This window comes from Myodes glareolus, chromosome 19 (assembly GCF_982192425.1).
Source record: "Myodes glareolus chromosome 19, mMyoGla1.1, whole genome shotgun sequence".
NCBI classification, from domain to species: domain Eukaryota; kingdom Metazoa; phylum Chordata; class Mammalia; order Rodentia; family Cricetidae; genus Myodes; species Myodes glareolus.
The window spans coordinates 32452999-32465891 of NC_142044.1; positions in this window are offsets into that span (position 1 = coordinate 32452999).

Below are 12893 nucleotides of genomic sequence, written 5' to 3' on the forward strand. Positions count from 1 at the left end.
TTTGGGACTAGTTGACAACATGGCCCAGGCATCAATATGGCCCTGATTGACAGTGTAGGCCAACCTGATCTGCATACTCTTAGTGGCAGCAAGATACTTGGGCCCCAAGATGCCCTCCAGTGTCAGCCCAGACCCCAATTACCTGCATTGCCTTCTATGATAACCAGAACGATGGACATCAATGCAGCTCTGGGCTGCTGTGGGGCCATGAACCTAAGCATGTCCTTGGCAGCAATTTGAACCTGGATGATACTATGGTCACTGGCGGCCATCCAGATCATCGCAGCCCTGGGCACAGCACATCACCAGAGTGGTGACATGTGGTGACACAGATATGTGGCTCTTAATGGTGACATTGGCCATGAACATCATCACGGACCCCAGATACTGTAGGACGATGAACCCAGATATGGTCCTTGGGATCAGCTTGGGCCTAGATGCCACCATGGCCTTGGGTCACGGCACAGGCCACTCAAATGGTCATCACCCTGGCTGCAGGGTGTCCCTCAGGTCCCAACACAGTCTCCCTGGGTGTGTGTGTGAACCCCAGACATTCACATAACCCCTGATGGTAACAAGAGACATGGGCACAGATCCTTGGTACAGTAGGTCACAGATCTATACAGGGCCCCTAGCTGCAGCTCAAGTCCTGAACAGCAGCCTAGGCCAATCTCATCTGGATATTTCCTGTAGTGGTGTGGCCCTCACGCCTATGTGACTACATGTAGTGGCCCTGACCTCAGGTATTTATTGGCCCTTGGTGATAACAGTGACATGGACATAAGCTTGGATCCCTGCTGTGGTAGGGTCACAGACCCTGATATGGCCCTTGGTAGCAGCCCAGGACCAAAGGAGACCATGTCTCTGGGTAGCAATCAGGCCTCTCACATCAGCCTGTTCTTCACAGCCTTCTCGTTAGATCAGCTTGTCTCTATAGGACATGAACTCTCTCTGCCTTTCCCTCCCATACCCCACCATATGCTCACTGTATGGTACAAACTGCTCGAGGTAAGCATGCACATCTCCATCGTCAACTGTTCAGTTTGTAATCCTGAAAGGACTTTGCTATCTCAACTATTTGAAGTAACCCTGGAGTGGGAAAGTAAGGCTCCAACTGACTCCTACTGGCTTCTGCACTATTCCAAATCAGTGAATTGGGCCTAAGTAGTTGTGACTTTTAGGTGAGTTGATGAGAAATTGTCAAAAGACCATAGAAATTTGCAAATTAATATGTACATGTTTGTTAACATCAACTGATTGAAATATTGCCATAAAGATAGAAGCACAGTATGTTTTTTAAATTGATTTGTATTTCGGGAAGTAGAAAGAGTTCATTTGCAACCAACATTTTTAGGAAACGTCTAACAAGAATTTAACCAGATCAGCAAGGAAATAGAGTTTTGGAGTCAAAGTTGTAATTTTAGTATTTAGTAAGAAACTGCAGGATGAAAATAAGGTTAGCTTCAGTAATGCACCACTTATCTAATGGCTTTGTCTCTACCAGTCACAGCTGAAGTCTGTCCAGATGTCTAACTGTGTTTAGAAAACACGGAAAAGAGTTTGAGCAATCTGTCTACCTTCTCTGTCCCTTTCCACACACGTAGTCTGTCTTTGTAGCAACTAAGAGTTCTGCAAACTTTTTCTGCTCTAAGGGATGCCTTAACTCAGAAGTCACAAGAAACTAAGTATGCCTACAGTTAGATTTGGTGTTTCTTTGTCTTTTGATAAGGTAAAGATTTTTTTTTTTTGGAGAATCAAGGAAAGCCCTTAGTGAGGTTCTGAGTGAGAGTGTGCTGTTGATATGGGTATGCCCATGTTGAGGATGCCATATCTTCAGACTTATGGGAAAATGGCAAAGTCTTCCCCCTAGGAAAGGCTAAGAGGAATGTCAAAGCCTTGTTCTCATTCATATGTGGATGCTGATATTGTGTGTAGCTGGATATTTATGGCCTGCGACTACTCTCCTAAAGAGACTGCTCCAATTATGATTGCCTTAACTTGTTTTCTTTTTGTTTTTCCATTATTTATTTTACATGCCTACCATGGTTTTCCCTCCTTCCTCTCCTTTCAGTCCCTCTCCCATACTTCCTCTCTGTTCTCCTTATCCATTCCTCCTCCACTTCTATTCAGGAAAGTGTAGGCCTCTGTGGATATTGATATAACACGCCTTACCAATTTGTAGTATGACTTTGCACCTCCCCTTATATTAAGGCTAGGCAAGGCAACCCAACATGGGGAATCGGGCCCAAAAGTCAGTATGAGTCAGAGACAGTAGCTGTTCCCACTGTTAGAGGTCCCACAAAAAGAATAAGCTACACAACTGTCACATATTTACAGAGGGCCTAGGTCAGTCCCATGTGGGCTCCCTGGATATTGATTCAGTCTCTGTGAGCTCCTATGAGCCTAGCTTAGTTGATTCTGTGAGCTTTGTTGTGGTATCCTTGATCCTCCTGGATTCTCCAATCCTTCCTCTCCCTTTTCAACAAGATTTCTGGAGCTCGGCCTAATGTTTTACTATGGGTCTCTACATCTGTGTCTCTATGTGCCTGTCTTTGACTATTTCTCTTCATTATTCTTGCTTTGCTTCTTTCATATTGTCATCGCTACCAAACTGTTTAGATTAGTAAATAACACAATCTAAATAATGTGAAATTTTATGTCCCTAATATATCAGAGTGTATGGGGGCTAGTAAGAAAGTTAAAGTGTAGAGGTCTGTATCTATAAAGATCTTTGGATTTGAGTACCTACTTGGAATGGTCTATTAATTCCTATAGATTTCAGATACTATGCTATAAAAAGATATAAATCACAAGAGGCTACACAGAATCAATAACATTGTGTAGAAAAATATGCTATAATTTGAAATACATATATAAGATCTTTACTATTGCATAGACAATATGATTTTTACTCTTGTAATAAAATGAGAGTGTTACAAAGTAAATTAACATTATAAACAAGAGTTGAGTAACGTCTTACCCTTAACAAGCAGGTCTTGTTTTAGTCCAAGTAAAGAATACATTTATTTTTTATTTGTAAATCTAAGTTTTCTTAACATAAATAAAATGTATCCACACTTGTACTTAAACAGTGCACTATATTATCTTGTAACATATACATGATGTGTAACATTTAATTTATGTATGCATGTAGGTGTGTATGAATGCCCATTCACATGTGTCTCCTTGTTTCCATTCCTGGTGTCTGGAATCTGGACTTACTAATGTATAGCACTCTGTTGTTCTTTATATTTATAGTAACATTTCAAAATCTTTATTTCCATGTTTTTGAAATGAATAAACTTAGTTATTTTCTGTGATTATATTTTGTAATGTCACAGGAATTCTTACTCTTTACTATATAATAAAGAATCCATTAATTAGGCTTCCCCATCCTTCTAGCTACCATTCTCCCTAGATTCTCAAAACTACTACTCAACCCCAAGCCTTTTTTTTAAAATGGCCCAGACTGGCCTCGAGCTCATGATCTCCCTGTCTCTACCTCTTTCAGCAAATCCTACCAGAATGCACCATCACAACCAGCTCAACCCCCAAATTCTCTGAGGCTAATTGTTTGTTATTTCACACAGGATTATGAACTTCTGGGGCGATCAGCTGTCAATAGATCTGTAGCTAGTGTTGGAGTGCCATGAGCTAACCCTTCTGCATTCATGCTGGGCTGCATCCATGCTGGGATTTGGAACAGACAAACCTTGTACAGGTCTTGGGTCTGCAGGTATAGCAACTGTGAGGCTATCTTAGAATCCAGTAAAAAGTCTTCTCCCATTCTTCTTGCTGCCACTCTCGGCAGATTCTAGGAACTACTGCCCAATTTGCAGCTTCAATGGCTTCAACAAAGATTTTATTCAATGAGTACAGAGGCACTGTCATGTCCATCAACTTCTGTTTTGCTGCACACATACAGACATCTCTTTCATTTCTTTTAGACATATGGTAGGCAGGAAAAAATGGCTCTTCATTAAATAGTTTGCACATCTAATAACCAAACCATCTGAATAAATTATCTATCAAAAAAGAAAACATTTGACTCACATTATCATGAACAGTACCTTAAAAATCCATTTCTTAAAGGCTCACGTTTATTTATCTCATAATGTAAAACACAGTCTAATTATAAAGAACTCATAGTCTGTGAAAGTCCAATGCTCTAAGAGTCAAGGTTCTTAACTGTGGGCTACCACAAAATTAAAAAAAAATTATACTTCCAGCATACAATAAATAGTACAGAGTAAGAAATCATATCCCAGAATGAAATATCAGGGCCTTAGAAAATGAATTATTGCAGCAAAGTTAAATGAAATTACTACAAGGGAAATCTCAAATCTTTATACACCAATATCCTTCATCTGGTATTATGATTTGGGCTTGAAATTCTTTGGGTAGCTGTACCTCTTTAGGTCTGCTACATACAACACACACCAATACTCTGTTAGAATTAGGCTAGCTCTATTGCACATCACTTCACATTTGTGGATAGCCCATGGACCTCAAATTTCCAATATTCTTGGATTTCCATTGTAACTGAGGCTTTATCTCTGTGGCCGCCCAAGGCGCCTCTACAAGGATTCAGAACTTGCCCTAGTTGCTCTCACTAACGTTCCCAGCTTTATATCATTCTTGCCTTTAAAACCAGTATAATGTTAACAATATGCACAAGATTTTCAAATCTGGATGCTCTTTTGAGATATAGCCTGGGCTCTACGAACCATAGCTATCTTGGCTGCTGTGTACTGACCCTGAGGAAACATCTTCTCAGAAAGCTGCTTTTGAGGAAAAAGAAAACACCCTTGGCTTATGTTATATCCTTTTTAATTAATTTTGATCCACAAAAGTTGAAGCCTCAGATAGATGGCATATTGTTATTAGGATATTATTCATTCTGTAAAGTATCTTAAAGTAAGAATAACTTGTAATATGTTCAGGGTGTACAAAATGCTTTTTGGAAAGTTCTTTTAAGAAGAAAGACACAAAGACAAAATGAAAAACATACAGCAATGGAAGCAGAAGCTAAAATTTGAACATGCAAGCTGATGATTTGCATATTGAAGTAGGCCAAGGAGTATAGACTGTTTAAAAGATGCATGGTGACTCATTGCTTTAATTTCAGTACTTGGGAAGCTGGTTTGAGAGTATTGTTTTAGGTTGGAGTCCAGGTTGGTGTGTAAAGTGAGACCCTTTCTCAAACTAACAAACCAACTAACTTATCAATTACCCATATATGCATATATATGTATATGTATATATATATATATGTGTGTGTGTGTGATTTATAATGAGAAGAAATGGCATGATATATGTACATATATTCACAAATTATATACATTTAGAGAAAATGACACATCCTCTAGAAGCTAAGAAAAGTAGAAAACAGATACCTTTTACAACCTCTATTAAGAATGCACATTGATTTTTGTCAAAGCAAGACTGATTGTCAACCTCTGACTTACATGATGTGTGCAAATTATGGGCTGTTTTAGATCACTAAGTCATAGATTGGTGCTTTTCTACAGAAATAGAAAGAAATACAAAACTTTTGCCAATATTGAATACCATGTGTCAGGCACCATTAATATAACCGATTCCCTTCTAAAAGGTTCGGTTAGCTTCTAAAGTGCTTCATCTATTTTATGTGATATTTCAGAGAAAACAAAGGTGTAAACGAGATAATATCCTGGGACATAGTGTGGTTTTATTCATCCCAAATATACTAAGTACTTCTTCACATTTTAAATGTATTCCCATAAATTATGTGGTATAGGTCAGCAATGAAATGTAATCATCCACATTTAATTTGTATCCATGATTTCAGTTTAATCAATTAAAAAAGGCATAATATTGCTTGTGGATTTATGGCTAATATTATATAGCTAGTGTAAAACAGAGTAATAAATTTGCAAAAAGGAGGTGATTGTCGACAAGTCACTAAATTGTGATAAACATCCTGCAAATTAGAATGTGTTTATATGTTAAGTAACCAATTTTACAACCAAAATGACCTGCTAATGCCTACATTTTTCTTTATACTAATAGGTTGTCAAGTACATCTGTACATTGACTCTGAAGCAAAATATTGAGATCTGCATGTTGAATAGAACACTGAGTTTTCTTTGTCTCAGGTCCTGACTGCAAAAAGTATGAATGATTCAGAATGTGAAGCTGAAAGCTTTCCATATTCAGAATAAGCAGACTGTGTCATTAATATCAAAAATCGGTATTGTATTATGTAGGTTGCTCTTCTCAATAAATTTTCCCACGAATGAGATAAGCTAGAATTAGGTATGTGATATGTATTTCCTAAAGTCGTGGGGTTTGTGAATGGCAGCGAATGATATGAATGGCAAGTTTTGACTGCAAAGAAAGCAAGATGACCTCCATCCCTACATTTCTGTAACTTCAGTATTTCACACATCACATCTTGAATGCTTAACTACTTGTGTGTCACTTATTGAGGATATTTTTAGGTTCATTTAAAGAAAAGCAGCAAAAAAATTGCTAACTATAATAGGATGTCAATAAATATAGGTTCTAAACAGCATCATTATGATGACAGCCTTCCTTAAAGCCTACTCCGTTTTCTGTTTGATGGTTATTTTCTTTTGAACATGAAAGTTATTTAGTGTTTTTGAGAGAATAATAATGAACTGGAATGTTCCTGTATACTACACGATGTGTTATTTAATCTCAGTTTCCCCATTACTTATGTGTGTTTCATAGAATAAAAGTTTTTAACCTACATTTTAGGGATTATTATGATTTCCAATGCTGCCAAGAGTGGTCAACCACTCTCTGTCTTTACTTTTCATTTTTAGTTGAAACTTGTTTTCCTAATATATAGTCTGATAATAATAATATGCTAGTTTATTAGAGACTTTGGAGTCTCCAATAAAGGTCAAAGCCTTGCATTCAGATTGACATCTTCTTGCAAATTCAGACTGCAGTTGATAGTAGCCAGGAAGCATTGTCACTAGTCATGTTTTGTCATCTGGTCTGCACTGATCACCCAGTGTTGTTTCTATTTGGGCATTTTGGGAATATTTAAATCTGAACAGGCTACAGTGTAGCATTAAAGTGATTCCTGTCTTAACTGATTCTCTGTTGCAAGGCAGTATTAATGCAAATGTCTTTTATTTCCTGAGACCTCATAGTACCCACATCCTTATCAAAGAACCTGAAAATTACCTTCAATTTTCTACAATTATAAAAATATAATGCGTATACATTGCATCTTGCAATGCTTCATATCAAATTCCCAGTAATTGTATGTATCTCCCTCTTGTCTTTATATCAAAACAAAGACACAGAAAAACAAAAATGATACTGTCTGAGATCATCTAAATGCTAAGCTGCGGAACAATGTTCAAGACAGATACTCTAATGCTAAAGTAGGAATAGTCAATATCTGTGCATTATACCTTACAGTGAGTATTATATCTGTCACTTATTTTCACTAAATTTCAATGTCCATAACAAGAGAGGCATTTCTTGCTCATATCCTCCATGATTAAGGCTCATTTTTAGAAAATTTATCATTATTAAGAAGAAATATTAATATTATAATGTGGTAATAAATTAAATATGTATTGCCTATGTGCGTAAATATGTCTATTGATTTCTATTTAGTTGGCACACAAGAAATAGTCAAAGATATAGCATATATTTATAAAGTAATAGAGATGGTAGATGCCAGAAAAATTGAAGCAAATAAAGAGAAAAATGAAAAACAACAACAAAAACCCACTCAGCTAAAACTCTTATTTCGGTTTGTTTTAGAAAAGGGTGATGAGACAGAAAACTTTCTCAGAAAGAAACCAGATGGGAATGAGTCTATTGACTGCTTCAGCAACTTTACACACACATTTTGGTTTATCATGGTCAAATGAACCCAAAAGACATGGATCGATAGTACTTGAATCTCAGAAGCAACCACATAAAAATCAGTACAGAAATTCTCTCTTGGCCTAAACTCAGCCAAGATGGCAGGACAACTCCTCCACCTGCCTGTGCGAAGGAACAGTAACTCATGAGACCAGTGGCCTTTGAGGAATGCACCATACAGTACCCGTTATCACAGTTATCACAGTCTTTAAACAGCAATGTCTAGTAATGAATTCCAAGGACACACAGTGTCCTGTGTTTTAAATACAGAATATCCCTTTATAGGTGCCTTGGACAATTTTTTTTTAAAAAAAACCCATGCAGAGTTATGATCAGAATACTATGTGCCCTCTGGTCATGGGCTACCAAAGGCTGTCGTGGGATGTTTTCTCCACTGGCAATAAGTGTTAGCAATGGGAACATGTTTGATCTGAAGTCTTTCTTCTTTCTCGCATCCACAGTGTGCTCTGTACATTTTAATGTCTTGACTGAAATCTGATCAGAGTTCATGGTGTGTAAATGTTGATACACATATGCTTTTATTGAAAGGAGAGCACTTTCATGATTCCATGTGCAGAGTGGCTTCTGTTTCCCTCACCCACGACTCACTCCACACTGCAGCATCTTTCAATGAAATATTGATGTTCTAGGGGAAGTGTTTAAGGCCAACTGATAGGCACTCAACAGCTGGGACATGGTAGGCTCTTAGATTTTGTTTCTCAGCTGAAAATCCTGTAGCAACAGATAAAAAGGCAAGAGTCTAAAGCAAGATGGAGTCATCCCTGTTCTATTGTCCTTGTCTGTAATTCCAGTCCTCACAAGCTGCCAGACGATCATAGTCCCATGGATCAAGGCATGTGTTTACATGTTGTACTCAGGGATATGTTTTACTTTGTGTAAAGATAATGGAATTCACAGAAGGCATGGCTGTTCTTTACTTTTTGAATGAATAGGTAATAACAGCACATACTGGCAGGGCCTAATTTCTCTCCTTGTTGCCTGTTCCTGTGAACTGTTTCATCAAGTTCCTGAGATACCTCCTTGATAGAAGCTTATAGAAACAACAATGAAAAGATCAGTGAGTGGCAAACATGGTTTGGCTTGGATGCACATAGGCAGAGGGGGAAACCAATTGGCAATATCTCTCTTCAGAGGAGATTGGTGGTATTCTCTGCAGCTGGAGTAGATAGAACTGTGGGAAAGACTGAACTATGTCCACCATTTCAGACTACTGGTCTGGGCCATACTCTGTCACTCTGGAAAAATATGGCTTGTTTGAGTTGTTCATTAGAGGGAGGGTTGAAAGGTTTTTGCTTCCTTTTGTCTCTTTTATGCATATGAGTGTGAATGTACAAAATGCATGTGGTAATCATAGAGGCCAGAAGCACATGTCAGATTCCTTGAAACAGTAGTTTCACAAGTTTGTGAGTCGCCATGCCAGTTCCGAGTTCTGGACCCCGCTCCTCTACAAGAGCAGCCACTGCACTCAACTACTGAGCTCTCTTCAGTTGTGAGGTTGACAGCTTGAAATTGATTGATTGATCACTCATTTCAAAGTTTTCTGTATAGAAAGGGTATTGAGGGTTATTGTGTGATTTTTCCTTTCTCCTTTGGCAATGCATTTTAGCAAGATGAACATGTTTGATGCTGAAATAGTCTGCATTACAATGAACAATGACTATAAGAATAGCGTGCAGTGCTTAGGGAGAAAAAGGCAGGGGTTAAGTGATTTCAATTCAAATAGTTGCCATCTCATTATATAATTGAACTTATAAAACATAAAATCCAATAATGTAGGTTTATTGTTATTACAGTCATTCCTTCTGCATACACTTCTTGCCCACTGGTAAGCATTGTGTCAGCAATGCAGAGATCAAAAGTTTAAGGAGCAGAACATATTCTTATTCATCATAAAGCAGAGTTCAATAGAAGTAATAAAAAATCAAATCAAACCTGGCAATGGTGACACATAACTTTAATCCTAGCACCCAAGAGATAGAGGCACAAGGATCTCTGCGAGTTCAAGGCCATACTGGTCTACAAGAGTTAGTTCTGGGACAGGTCCCCAAACTACAAAAACAAAAACAAAAACCAACAACAACAACAAAACCCATCTCAAAAAACAACAACAACAACAACAAAAATCAACTAAAAGAATAAGTATCTAAATCAAACCAGATTTATCACTTTTATAGAACACAGATACTCAGGTCAATTTATACATATAGAAATCAAAATTTACAATCTTCAATTTATTTGTCTTTGATCTTAAAAGTCACACATCCATTATTGATGTAGTCAAAGTCAAAATTCCAACTCTCAAAGGCAAGTTGTGATTCAAGTATTTCCCGTCGATCTGCTAATTGTAAGTATCAGAGTCAGGCTATGGGTATGAAAACTGAGGTAGTAATTCATGCAACAATAGGACCTGTATGTGTTAAGGGATGGTTAAATCCAGACATTAAACAATTTGCAGCCCACATCATCATTTTAAGGCAAGATCCTTCAGAGCTAGTGGCAAAGCCAGCTACAATGTGTTCTAAAATGAAAAGAAGTAGCCTCTTTTTGGTGTTTATGTATGTTATTATGCATGCCTATGCATGCAAGTGTGTGCACAATCATGTATGTCTAGGTACCTTCTTGTATTTAGATGCATATGCAAATGAATATGTGTAGAGGCCAGTGGACAAGGCTGTCATTGATAAAATACTGTCCAATTTGTTCATTTGTGTAGAGTCTCTCATCAGCATGGAACTCACCTAGTAGAGTAGGCAAGCTGACTGGTGAGCTCTGAGACCCATCTGTCTCCAACTCCATAGAATTGGAATTCCAAGAAAACCACACTTGACTTTTTTACGTAAGCCTGAAGAATTGAACTTGTTTTCTAATGCTTCCATGGCAAGATTTTATCAACTGAGATCAAGCATCTTTTTTATAAGAATTTATAGAAGTTATGAGTGGTATATTATCATGCTAAAAAGTTACCGAAGACTTTGGAAATTGACTCGGATCAGTTACATGGCTAGAAAATAAATTATGATGTGGTTGATTTAGACCCTGACTTTATTTCATGTTGGTGATAAGAAGACAGATTCTGAAAGACTTGCCAGGTAGGATTGAGGCAACTCTCAGGCTCTCAGGACAAGGACTTTAACAGTCTGTGGAAAGTTTCCATAAAACAAATAATTAGAAAACAGACCTTCCACTTTATGTTGACTTTGATAGTATATGGATCATGACAGATCATGAAGTCATTTGCATAACCATTTTTTTTTTTTTAGGTGAAGCTGCTGATGCCAAAGAAGCAGTGTGATTTATCAAAGGTTTCACTTCTGGGTAGTGGATAGGCTAACAGGGAGTAAATTAATGCCATTAATTACAATTCTACTTTCTGGATATTTTCTTTATATACCCAAGGTATGTCACAGGATATTATACATTTCAGGTTACCACAATGTTTACCAACTCTACTCATGTTTCCTAAACATACCTCACTTGCCTTTAGTCTGGTAATTCTATACATCATCTATCCAAATTGAAAAGAAAGTAACAGCGTACAGTATGATTAAAATAAGTCTATTTCATCATTTTAGACCAAAGCTGTAACATTTCTGACTTTTAGACTGAAACTAAAATATGAATATGTATGTCTTTTGTCACCAGAAGGACAAAAGGCAATGATCTCCTAACATCTGAAAACCGATCTCAATGAAGATCAATTATATATTATATTTGTTTGATTTCACTTTACAGAAGAATAATGACTTTAAAATCTATGAACAGTAGTAAGTTTGTCCTCATGTAAAGATGCTGTGAGCACAAATTAACTTTATCTTTTCCTCCATCATTACTGAACTTTGCTTTCTCCTCTTTCTTGGTTTTCTTCTTGCTGGTCAGATGGACTGTATTTTGTCCGTCTATTTCTTCTCTGTCTCTCTCTCTCTCTCTGTCTCTCTCTCTCTCTTTCTCATTGATAATATATATTATCTATTGAGTATATATATATATATACAAACAAATATGTATTACAAAATTGAGTATATATTACTGAGTATACATACACACACACACACACACACACACATATATAAAACTTTTACAAAACTGTGATCAAAATACATAAGAGAACAACTTGAGAAAAGACAGATTAAGTAGGTATTGTCTTTTTAGTGTTCCACACATGAGCATTAGACCCAAGTTTGGAGGCAGAACACATGGTAACAGAAACATGTGAAGAGAAAGATAGCTTATGTCATGATGCACAGGAAGCAGAGTCAGACAAGTATTAAGAACCACATTCCTCCCTAATGCCTACTTCTACCAGTTAAATTCCATCTTTTGAAATTTCTACAACATTCCCTAAACAGTGTCACCATATCAAGACCAGTAGAAAACACTTCGCATTCAAATTGTAACAGCGTGTAATTTATATTAGCTATTGTTAGAGCTCAAGCTAGGATGCCAACAATCCTCATCATATACTGATGAAATCTGCTGTGTGTGTTAAGTTTGTGATTGATGTATGCTAACTTATTATTTTTTAATCCCATAAAATAAACAAACACACACATGTATCAATAAGAATTAAATAAATAACATGCATTTATTTAGTAAGTAACAGAGTCAGAATTCAAAGGCAGGTGTTGCCTTTGTATTCAGTTCTGAATTCTTTTCCATTAGTTTGTTGGAAAACACTTGTATAAGATTATACATTGCATAAGATTATTTATAATCTTATAGAGTAATGTTCATGTATGTTTTACAGAAATGTATGAAGATCTGTACATGATAATCTCTGTATCGAAAGAGATGGTCAAGGAAGGTTTGTCCAATCTAATTCCTTCTGATAATACTTGACATACCTCTATGTATCATCTCTCTTTAAATTTTGACAGGAGCTCATCCCTGACTTGAGTTGTAGAGGATAGATCACTGACACTATGAACTAGCTTATCTGAGGCCTTTTTCCCGTTAGAAGTTCTTGCTGATTTTGACAG